Source organism: Petaurus breviceps, unplaced genomic scaffold (assembly GCF_028583685.1).
Source record: "Petaurus breviceps papuanus isolate PSGF00001 unplaced genomic scaffold, PetGlider_PUasm1.0 175, whole genome shotgun sequence".
Lineage (NCBI taxonomy): Eukaryota > Metazoa > Chordata > Mammalia > Diprotodontia > Petauridae > Petaurus > Petaurus breviceps.
Genome location: NW_027185764.1, coordinates 21969100 through 21981997, shown reverse-complemented (window position 1 = coordinate 21981997; position 12898 = coordinate 21969100). Strand labels below are relative to the sequence as shown.

The following is a 12898-nucleotide window of genomic DNA, read 5'->3' as shown; positions in this document are numbered from 1 at the left end:
CCTCCTTTTAGGTGTCAGATTGTATTTTCCAAAGTATATATCAGACTATATCATTCTCTTATTCAGTAAACACCAGTGTCTTCTTGGTTAGCTTTAGGGGCATTTAAAGTTCTTCACAATCTGACTCATTCCTACCTTTCTAGTCTTTCACAGTATTGCCTTCATTGTACTCCATGGTCCACCGGTACTAGCTTCCTAACTGTTCCTCACACAGGGCACTTAACCTTCTCAGTCTGTATTTTCCTCATTTGTACAATTATAGGGGCAGACTGTCTCCCTCCCATGCCTGGAACACACTGCTTTTAGGCATTCTTGATTTCCTTCAGAGCTCAGTTCAAGTACCACCTCCTACTTGAAGACATTCCCCCTCCCTTCAGCTGATAGTACCTCTATCTCAAAATTACTTTGTTCTTATTTTGTTTATTGAGGTTTTCCTTTCCACTATTTGCTCCTTGTGAGGTCTAGAACTTTTTCCATTTTTTGTCTTTGGATATTTAGTGCTTATTTGCCAGGCATTGTATTTTGTAGTGCTTGTCAAAAATAAGTGCTTAATATTGGTTCTGATTGATTTGAAGTCTCTATTAGTATGCCACCCAGCTTTGTCTTGACCTTATACTATTCAGCACTTTGAAAAAAAATCCACATTTGTGGATGGCTATTAGTTGGAAGGGAGAGATAATGCATCAGATTCAAGAAAGATCTGGCTAAAGTAGAATGTGGTGCAGAATATAACAGGATGAAACTTAGTAGGGGATAAACATGACATCTTTCACTTAGGTTAAGAAAATCAACTATATTACCTTTGGAAGAAGTTTTTAGAAGTCAGTTCATTTGAAATTGCTTCTACATCTTATTAGCCAGTGAGAGAATTCAGTGTGAACCCACAGTGGCATGTGGAAGCCAAAGAAGCTAATGCAGGCTTAGAGTCCAGAGTTCAGAGTCAGGAAGACAAGTTTTCTATCTTTCTGCATTTTACTATAAAGCTAATGTCCAATTCTGGGTACTGTGTTTTTGAGCTACATTATAATGCTGCAGTACATACAGAAGGGATGGATCCAGATAGTTAAAGGACTCAGAACCATTCTGTATGAGAATTGGTTGAAGAAATTAGGGATCAATAGAGAAGGATGGGAACCACATTATGATATACAAATATTTGAAGGTGTATTATTTGAAAGGAAAATTAGTCATGTTCTGCTTAACCTTAGAAGATAGAACTGTACAGTGTGGTAGAAGATATGGAGACATCAATTTCAGCTCAATGTAATGAGAATCTTCCCTACACTTAAAAGCTGTCCCAAAAGAAAAAGAACTGTTAGAAGGTTGTAAGTTCCTTTAAACAGACATTAGCTAACCGTGTCAGAGATGATGTAACCAGAGTTTCATGGTTTGATTGGGGCTTGCACTAGATAACTTCTTAGGACCCTTATGACTGTAATTCTGCAAGGCATTGTTTTGTTCTACTGCCCATTACTGATGATATCAGCAAAAGCCCAAAATGCCTCTCTGAAGTTCTACATGGACTTAGAACATAACCAGGCATTTTGGTTGTCGAAAGGAAATGCATTTTTTAAGGAGTGAGAATTATTTTCCCACCTGATTGTCTAATCCTTTCCTAAGAATCAAAATTATAAAGTAGTTGATAATTACCTGGCTAAAAAATCTGAAGAAGTGTGAGAAACAAGAGGTTTATGGTTCTTTTAACTGTTACATGTGGGAAAAATTAAGAGCAGATCTGCACCTTCAAAGTAAAAATGAATATGAATTATATTAATACACTTAGCTTTGGGAAAGTAAATTATGTAGAATAGAAATAATTATGGGATGAAGTAAATGAGGAACTGCAACAGTAATATATTTAAACTTTTTCTCATTGCTCAGAAGAATTTTCACAAAGCAATAATGTTTATTTTTTATTGGAACTCCTGGACAAATCTGTTAGAATTCTCTTTCAGGTTTGGTTAGGTTTTTTTTTTTTTGATGGTCATCATACTTATTAGGCATGAAAATTAAGTGGTTTTTTTTTTTTAATATGTTAGGGGTTAAAAATGATAGGTTTCTCTTTGCTTTGGGGCGGCAGCATGCATGTAGTGGATCAGCCGGAGGTCAGAACCTTAAAGGTATTAACTCTTAATTAAGATGGTAGCACTGGCAGTCTCCTAAAACATGGCCAATCCTTTGATTTCATTGCTGCTGAGCAAAGAACATTAAAAAAAGTTGAAGTGCTCAAGTTTTATGGCGGGAAAATATGACTGAACAGTTTAAGATAGAGGACGTAATTCAAAGAGATAATTAAACATTGATTTCCCCCCAAAAATGTAATTGATTATAGATAGTTATTGGATGCTATCAGTTATCTTCTCAATTGCACATTGCTAATGAAAAAGGGCAAGAGAGACATGACTAAGCAGTGATTTGAAGTTTTATTTACCATGCATAAAGAGTGATTTAAGAAACTTCAATGACCTCATTCTGGGCTTAGACTGGTAATCATGCTAGTAACTTCAGACATGAGTGTTTCACAGTGAAGTTTATTTAGGCAATTAACTAAAATGTGCAGTGTTGACACCAAGACTACAGGCTCTTAAATAAGTAGTGAGATAGTGTGGACTGAGCACACCGTCACAAAACAACCTTCTGTCTCTCTTAGTTTCATAAAAATGGTTGATGAGTGAGCTAGTATCCTGAAGCTGTTGCTGTTTCATCAGGAGTATTTATACAGAGAGAAAAAAAAAAAAACCTGCCACCTACCAGGCAGGTAAATGTTCATTATGATTTATGCATATTTTTCCATAATGTTAAATTCATGCATTTGGGTTGTTGTACTGTCTTTGAAGGGATTTTGATCATTTAATCACACCAAATAATGTTTGCTTTATAGATTACCTTTATTTTTAGTATATTATGTGTTTCCAGTTGAAATCACTTAACAGCTGAAGAAGTACTAGTTTGGGGTTTAGAGATTTTTAGGAAAAAGAATGTCCCAATTCTTGTAACATTTAGCAAACATCTCCTAGTTTTACAAGGGAATAAACTTTTGTCTACTTTACAAGGGAAGTGCTAATTCTGTAATTTATTTGTGAGCAACACTTCTAAGTCTCAGGAGACAAAATTACATTCTTCAGATAACTTCTATCTGATGTACCATCAGTGAGTATAAACCAGTGCATTTTCTGTGTGCCTATTCTGTGCACAAATGCAATAATTGATTTTATCTTGAGTTACAATTGAGAAAAAGCAGAAGACACACATAGGCCCACAAGGTTGCAGGTGCTGGGGTTTTGAGGGGTGGGAGCAGAATCTAGAATAGCAATACATAAAGGAGTTAGTACTTACTGTTTCCAAAATTTCCTTATTCATAAGGACTTTTCTGAATGTGTCATTTGATATTTTCCAGAGCAAAGTAAAGAAAATATTTGACCATTTTCATATTTTTTTCTTTTCAGTTGACTGTTAGCCACCATCTTCCTCATATATAAAGAAAATGCCATGATATTTTATGCATCCATTATTGTGATAGTGCCAGTTGCACTATCATAGGGAGTTTGATGACATCTAGTCGTAACTAATAATTGCTACTACCACCCATACACTTAGGGATACAGATTTTTTCCCAGAATTGGGTAGATTGTTTTGATTTGATTCCTGTCTTGAAGTGCAGTACATCCAGATTTAAAATAATTCATCTTCTTCACTCGATATTTTGGGACTTACGAGGCAATTGTTATCCATTAGAGGAGAATAACTACTTTAAACTTGTTTATTCTCTCAGTTGGGCTAGAAATGGTTTTGAATAGGCATCTAGCATGTACTAATAGCCTGTTGTGCTCAGTATATTCTCTGTCACGTTCATTTGCTTTTAATTATATTCATGAGCCCCACAGAGAAGTTTTATATATAGTTCTTTTTCCTCTTTCTAGTTTAAATTTTTTTTCTTTTTTGCTTTTTGGAGGGCAATTGGGGTTGTGACTTGCCCAAGGTCACACAGCTAGTTTTTGTGTTAAGTGTCTGAGGCCGGATTTGAACTCAGGTCCTCCTGACTCCAGGGCTGGTGTTCTATTCACTGTGCCACCTGACTGCCCCCTCCCACAGAGAATTTTTAAAACTTTTCTCTTCCCCCCTTCTCCCTTAGGTGAGAACCTTATTTCATCCTTTGTTGAGAAAATAGACCATTCACAGTGAGCTCCCTTTTTTCCACATATCAAATCTCAGAATCATCCCTTCTCTCTTCTTTTATTCTAGTTTCTGATGAAGAGATGACCCTTCTCAGAGCCAAATCCTTCTTCATAGACCCTTGATTTCATTCCCTGTTGTTTTTTCCATGAGATTGTCCCCCAGAATCATCCACCACATCCCAGTATTCAGTTTCTCCTTTTCTTCTTGTTGCTTATATATTCCCAAGTCTTCCTTTCCCAGTCTTGGGAAAAGCAGATTATATCCAGCCACCCCCTCAAACTGTTGTTCTGTATTTCCCTTTTCTTTTCTTTCACAGCCGGAATGCCCCCACTTTCCCTTCTTTCATTCACTTCTCAGCTCTTTGCAGTCTGGCTTCCAGCCTCATTATTCAGCTGAAACTTCTCTCTCCAGATTCAGTGGTGAGGTCTTGATTGCCATCTCTTAGGACCTTTCTTAACCCTCATCCTTCTTCACCACTCTGTAGCATTGGATGCTGCTGACCAACTTGTGGATACTCTTTTCTCTCTGGGTTTTTGTGACACTGCTGTCTCTCCTGGTTCTATTACTGCTCCATCTCAGCCTCCATTGACAGTTCATTATCCATATTGTATACCCTAACTGGATTTACTCCAGGATTCTGACCTGTACTTTCTTCTCCCTCTTTCATTTGGTGACCTCATCAGCTTCTGTGGATCCAATTATAATCTCAATGCACATGGCTCTTATATCTGTGTGTGTGTGTGTGTGTGTGTGTGTGTGTCTGCCTATCTGTCTGTGTCTGTGTATATGTCCAGTCCTAATCTCTGCTGAGTTCTAATTCTGCATCTCCCATTAGTTCAAATTTGATGGCCAATAGACATCTCAAAATCAACATGTCCAAAATTGAACTCATCCTTCCCATAAACCCCTCCTTATTCCTTCCAAATGCTCCAGTCTTTTCTGAAAGTATCATTATCCTTCTAGGCACCCAGGCTCTCTCAATCTTGTCTTCATCTTTAATTCCACACTCTTCCTCATACTTTTTATCCATCTGTTGACAGATTTTTGTCACTTCTTTCCTAATATCTCTTTATCTGTAGATACTTAGTTAAACATCAAGTTCAAGTACTGTCTCCCCTCACCTGGATTATTGCCATAAGTTCCCAATGGGCTTTCTTGCCTAAATTTTCTAAAGCGCAAATCTAACAACACTACTCCTCTACTCAGTAAACTTCAGTGATTCCCTCCCTGTTGCTGCTGGGATGAGAGATAAGCTCCTCTGACTAACTTAAAAATTCTTTAAACCCTCTGGCTCCAAACTACTTTTTCAATATTATTATGCATCATTTTCTTTCATCAGTTCTACTTTCATCAGTCCATCCAGACTATTTTGCTTTTCTTACACACAACTCTGTCTTTTTTTCTTTTTGCACCTTTAAAGTGGCTGTCACTTATGGCCTTGAATGTACTCCTTCCTCACCTAAGAGGGAAATCTATTCATGATAGATAATGTGGGGAAAGCTCAGAGGCAGGGGAGGATAGACAAGCCAATTTGCCTACCATGATTTAAGACTAGAAAAGGTAGATTAGAGTCAAATTATAGAAGGTCTTGAATGACAAACTGGTATTTATATTTTATTCAGTAGGCAGTGGGGAGCCATTGAAGATTCTTTTGATCAAGGTAATGACATTGGTAGACATTGAAGATTTTTTTGATCAAGGTAATGACATTGATAGACCTTACAAATATTTGTCACTAAGAAAAGTATTTTGTCAGAATACTCAGAACTTCATATGCATGATGAAGGTCAGGAATAAATCATATATTTGATCTCATCTGCTTCTGCATTCTGTCTTTTGTAATAAGTTGTTTTGGTTGAAGTGTTTATGAAAAAAATCTGGCCTCTATCAGATATTTAGTTGGAAAAGAGAAGACTATTTTAACAGGAAAATAAAATATTATTTAAGAAAATAGTTTTGACCTCACAGATTACTCCGTTCTCCTCCCACCTCCCCCCCCCCCCCCCAAAAAAATCCTAGGGATCAGAGGGCTCCTTTGTCCATACTTGGAGAACCACTGCTTTTAAAGCACATGAGCTGGGCTTTTAAGTGTGGTTCACCATTCAGTAGATGAAAAGAAGAAAGAAAAATAGATATTTAAGGCACAGCAATAGTATGAGCAAAGATGTGGGAGCATATTCAATAAATGAAGCATAATCTAGGTGTTGGGGAGTAGTATGAGACGACAGAGAAAGTAGAGTGGCCCCAGAGCATAGAGAGCCCAGAGTGCCAAGCCAAGGAATATGGACTCCTATTGATAAAGAGACACTGAAGATTTTTGAACAGAGAAGTGATAAATACACAGAGTTTACCATACGTGAAGATTGGACTGAAGGAAAGGATGTGGGGGAAACTTGTCAGGAAGCTGCTGCAGTGATCCAGACGGGTCTGTACCAGAGGGATGATAATGGGAACAGAAGAGCAGGCACATGCAGGAGATGTGGAGGTTCTGTAGAATGTGGTAACTGCCTGGATATAAAGAAAGGGGAGAGAGTCGAATATAAAAATGAAAGTATCAGACAGTGGAGACTAGGTTATGGTGGTACTACTGAAAAAAATGAAGTCAGAAGGAGGTTCATGTCACGTTATTTTTAAACATAAATTGTCAATGATAGTTCTGGGCAGAGCTGGAGGGAGGGAGGAACTTGTGCCAGGAGCTGTGTAAGCACTTAGAAGTATCATCTCATTTGATCCTTACTAGAGTTTTGTGAGTTAGGTGCTGTTATTATCCCCATTTTATAGCTGAGGAAACTGATGCAAACACGTTAAGCGATTTACCCATTTTCACACAGTGACCTCAGAGTGTTTGCGGTCACAACTTGAATTCAGGTCTTTCTGACTCCAGGCCTGGTTCTCTTTCCACTGTGTTGCTGAGTATTGGAGTCCTAGAGCTTAAGAGATATGCATAGAAATCTAGATTTGGGATTCATAGTTAGCTTCTGATCTCCCTTCCTTGCCTTCCCCTTTTTCCTCTGCCTTGGCCATTTGCCAAGAGCTCTCACTTCACCCTTCCTCCTAATTTCATATGAGGAGCCCCGTCTGTTTGCCAGGGCCAACTCTTCTCCGTGCATCCTCGATCCATCTCTTCTCTACCAGAATATTGCTCCCAGCATTATTTTACTCCCTAATCTTCAGAGTCTTCTTGTCTCCTGACACCTTTCATTTTGCCTAAAAATATGTCCAAGGTTCCCATTCTTTAAAGAAACAAGAATAAAACCTTCATGAGATTCTATCATACCAGTTATTGCTCTATATCTCTTTGTCTTCCAAGCTAAATTTCTTGATCAAACCATCTGTAATTGGTGTCTCCCTTCTCTTCTCACCTCTTTTAAACCCTGCAGTCAGACTCTGACCTCATTCAACTGAAACTGTTCCTCCCAAAATTACAAATGATGATGTCAGTCAGCAAGCATATATTAAGCACTTACTGTATGCCAGGCACTTACTAAGAGCTGGGACTACAAATATAAGTAAAAAGAAAGACAGTTGCTGCCCTCAAGGATCTTACATTCTAATAGGAGGAAGGAAAGGAAGGTGGAGATTGGAGGAGGGAGGAAAAGAAACAAAGACTTTCCCAGGGTCACACAGTTTACTAAGTGCCTGAGGCAGGATTGGATTTCAGATCTCCCTGACTCTTAACCCCCCCCCCCCCCCTCCACTAGTTTCTCCATTGATTTCTTAATTGCTAACTCTAATGGCTTCTTCCCAATCCTCATCTCTTGACCTTTTTATTTGCCACTCCTCCTCTGCTTTATCCTGTCTGGGTTTTTGTGATTAACTCTTTTTTTGTTGTTCTTCTACCAGTCTTACCATGACTTAATTTCTTTTGGTAGTTCTTTGACCATATCTCAAACATTCACTGTCAGTGTTCCCCAATGCTCTTTCCTGAGACCTCTTTCTGTAAGTCTCTGATTTAGTGATCTCAGCTACTTTATGGGCTTAATTATCTTAATGCTGCTTTGTATCACCTTAGGCCTGTAGGACATTCAGAACTGTATGTTCTTTTTACATTTCAAACCTAACTTATCTAAAACAGAGCTCATTACTCCTTCTGCCTCCCCCCCCCAAAAAAAAAAACCCAAACAAAAAATACTTCTGAATTTAATCACCCAGATTTTTATTTTATTTTGTTGAATTAATGAGAATCCTTTTTGCTCCTATTCTTCTCCTCCCTCTTCCCCATTGAGAAAGAAAAAAAACCCTTAGGAGAAATGTAGTTAAGCAAAAAAAAATACCTGAATTGAATATGTCCCCCCCAAATTCTCTTAATCTGTATGATTCCATTGCCTCTCTGTCAAGAGTTTAGGTAGTATGTTTCATGATGTACAAATGTCTTTTTTTGCATCTTGAATCCATCATCTTTCAATAAGGAGGTAGGTAGCTTTTTTCATCATGAGTTGTCTAGAATCCTGTCTGATCATTGGTTCATCTAAAGTTATCTGTCTTTCCAGATATTGTTATATAAAAAGTTAAACATAAGGCACTTTTTTTGCCTAATTTTGAGGAATGCCATTATGATATGAAGATTTCTGTTTTTGCCTCCCAGCAATTGGCCTGTTAATATTATCAATCTAGGTGCAATTTTAAAGGAAAATATTGATCTAATGATTGTCTTTACCATTTCTTGTGTCATGTAGAGTCGTTTGGTTTAAAAAAAATACTCTTTTGATTTATCATTATATATGCTATAATTATATTTGGATGCACTATAAGATTAATATCCAAAGCATTTATAAAATAATTATTTGTTGATGGACAGAGAGTTGAATAATGAGACTGGGTCCTGAACTTTGACCTGAACTCTGGCAGGGAAATGACAATATAGAAACAAGGTCAATAGTAAAGCTAGAGAAAAAAAGAAACCATCTGGGAATAACTTTGACCCTAGGACAAACCTTTTAATGCTGTCATATTCCTTTAGATATATTTATATTTAGATAGGCATAATTAAGTTTGGTCCGTAGCAGACCAACACCTAAAAGAAAACTTTACTTTTCCTTTCATTGCTATAACATTGATAAGGTAAAGACTGGTCAAATTATTTCTAGCATTTTTTTCTTCATCTTTAGTAATTCCAGGGAATAAAAACTGCTCATTTTTTTAAAAAATGCATATATTTTTAAAAATTTCATGTAAAAATGATTTTTAACATTTGTTTTTTAAAATTTTGAGTTCCAAATTCTCTTCCTCCCCTCTACCCACTTTGAAGAGGCAAACATTGATACAGACTACACTTGTAGAGTCACGTAAAACATATTTCCATATTAACCATGTTGTGAAAGAAAACACAGACCCCCCCCCAAAAAAAAACCCATCCCGAAACAAAAAAACACCCAAACCAAAGAAAAATAAAAGAAAGTAAGAAAAAAAGTATGTTTCAGTCTGTATTCAGACTTGATCAGTTCTTTCTCTGGAGGGGATAGCATTTTTCATCATAAGTCCTTCAGAATTGTCTGAGAGAGAGTAACAAAGTCATTCTTACTTGATCCTTGTGTAGTATACACTGTTCTCCCAGTTTTGTTCCCTTTCCGTTCTTGTAAGTCTTTTCAGTTTTTCTGAAATCATCTTGCTCATCATTTCTTATAGCTCAGTATAGTAGTAATAGTACAATCATATACCGTAACTTGTTCAACCATTCTGCAATTGATGAACATCCCCTTGTGAGGGATACCTTGCAGTGAAGTTTCCCCATTCTGAACATCCTATATACATTCTTATTACTTCCTTATATTTTGTAACTAAGTTCAGTATCGTTTCCCAGTATATATGTAGGTCATTGTGTATTTCAAGGTAATGTAAGAGCTATTGAGTATTAATACAATTGATTGGATTAACTATGGAGACCAAATTAGAGGTGTTTCTAGTTTGGGGAAAGGAATGGTAGTGTGAGAGGTAGCAAAGGGTTGAGTTTCTGTAGAATTGCAAGAATTGCTGAAATAGGACTACTGATAAAAAGTACCAGACAGTAGCCTTGGGAACAAGTTGAGTTCCAGAGAACTCCTAGATAATACTAAAAATTAAATAATGTAGGTGGATTTGACCAATCAAAAAGCAGACAGCAGTCTTGGGACACTTAGGCCCAGATAAGGACACATCTAGGTTGGACTGAAGGGGGTTCAGTATTCTGAAGTTACTGCGCTTGCTTAGTGGACCTCATGTATTATGTATGTTATCTAACAAAATTAGAGCCTCATTAGTAATAATTAGGTTAATGAATGGAGAGGGCTTTGCACCGATCAGTTGGCATTAATAAGAAGACTGTGAGCTTGCCTTACCAACCAATGGTAAGATGGGACAGTGGAGAAGGTGTGGAATTCCCACCTTAGGGCTATATAATCTTGCTTTTACCTTCTGTAGTGCTCTCCTCCCTTCTTCTGACTTTTTAGTTGGATTTGGGGACTCCCTTTCGCGAGAAAGATAATAATAAAGTTTTTGCTTCTACCTTGAGAAGTCTCTGAGTCATTTTGGGTGAGTGGTCTTCTGACCCATACACCCTTGATTTCCACTTCTTTGCCTCCACAAAAGAGCTGCTATAAATATTTTTAAACAAAAAAGTCTTTTTCCTTTTTTTAAAAATCTCTTTGGCATACAGACCTACTAGTGATATTGCTGGGTCAAGGAAGATACACAGTTTTTTGGGAATAGTTCTGAATTGCTTTCCAGACTGGTTGAATCAGTTCACAACTCCACCAGCAATGGATTAGTGTCCCTATTTTTCCCACATCCCCTTCAACATTTGTCATTTTCCTTTTGTCATATTAACAAATCTGATAGGTGTGAGGTGGTACCTCAGAATTGTTTTAATTTGTATTTTTCTAATCAGTAATGATCGAGCATTTTTTCATATGATTATAGATAGATTTGATTTCTTCTTCTGAAAATTGTCTGTTCATTTCCTTTGACCATATATCAAGTGGGGAATGACTCATGTTCTTGTAGATTTAACTCAGTTCTCTATGTATTTGAGAAAAGAGGCCATTATGAGAAAAACTTGTAAAAAATTTTCCTGCCAAGTTGCTCATTTTTAGAGTGTAAATTATGAAATCATTAACTATTATAATTACATTATTATAATTTAAAATATTACCAATATCCATAGCCTTATTAAGACAGTTCTTAAAGATGACTTCTTTCCCTTGCATCCTAGCTTAATTGAATAATTAAAGTGTGTAATGGCTAGGGAAGCTTTGCCCTCAATTAAAATTGAAGGAATTACGTGAATTGATAAACCCATTTTTATGTTCATGAAGCATGTTACTATAGTCAACAAGTCGATTAGCAGATACTTTATTTAAGAGTTTACTATGTGCCTGGCACTGTGCTGAGTGCTAGGGGAAGAAAAGAAAGGCCAAAACAATCCCCCTTCTCAAGGAGCTCACATTCTAATGTAGGAGATTTTGTACTGTTTCCATGTGAAGAGACACCCCTTTGGCAGACTGGAGAAGGCTATTGTGTGGGATAAAGACCCTTACTCAAATAAAACTCAGAGGTTTCTCCAGGTAGAAACAGAAGCTATTTATTTCTAAACAAGTTTCGCGAGACTTGGGCATCACCTACCCAGAACATGCACTGGTGTAGGGAGACAAAGTACAGAAATCAAGCAAGCAGTTATATACCCTTATACAAACAATTCCAGGACAACCCCCCCAAAAAACCCCAAATCCCTTCCCCAGTAACTGGACATTCATTCCCATTGGTGGGAAGGTGTGTCCTTACAATCCTTTTACCCAATACAGAAGCCTATTTCAGTTATTTTCCTTATTTATCAGAAATAAGTTTATTACAGATTACTTGTTACTTTTTCTTGTTTACCAAAATGTAGGCAATTTACAGAAGCACCTGGCAGACATATTATTTGTTGCTTTCCTTTCTTTCCTCAAGACTGTGTATTCTCTAAGATTTGGGCCTGTCAAGCCCATCTCAGGTTTGGTGACTGTCTCCTTTACTTTATGAGAATATTTTCACTTGTTCCACTCACTGTGGACCCCCTCTTACAAAAATGTTTCTGAATACATAGAAGTAAAATACATAGGATCATAAATGAAACCAAGTATATTTCAATGTGGTTATTAAAAAACTTTTTAAATTCACAGACTCTAAGTTAAGAACCATTTTCTTCTAAGTATGTACAGCATAAGTATATATACCGTGAAGTAAGTGACTAGGTTACCCCAAACCTTGAAATAGAGAATGGAATATGGTCTTTTTTCCCCCTGTTTGTGTTGAAAATGAGTGATTTTGTCATCTCATTGACAATAATTGTAATTGTCTATAGTATGAGAATTGTCAGCTATCAGTAATTTCATGTTTGTTTTAGTATTTAGTCAGAAGTTTTTTAGTAATAAAACAACTATATTGGACGATAGAGATAAGGCTAAAAATTTAAACAATTTCAGTTATAGATTTCATGTGAAACTGTGTTTATGATACTCTAAGAAGGGTGTGCCAGTTATTATTTTATATTTTCCTTTATGTTTTCTAAATCAGATATAACACTTTTTATTTTGATGTTAAATATCATATTTTCTATGAGTAGGATACTTTTTGGATGTATTCAAAGTTTTTACAAATGTTTCATCGTTTTCTTAAAAATTAAGCACAAAAACATTATGGCCTTTGAATATATATATGTATATACCTTTCTGTATGTCTATTAATATATGCATATTAAGACTTGTAAACC

The 12898-nt window shown here is 36.6% G+C and overlaps 1 protein-coding gene across 6 annotated transcripts in view; it reads left to right on the top strand.

Annotated features, from left to right (window-relative positions):
* TRRAP (transformation/transcription domain associated protein) overlaps positions 1-12898 on the top strand; it is a 175007-nt gene that overhangs the window by 100442 nt on the left and 61667 nt on the right. The window lies entirely within an intron of this gene.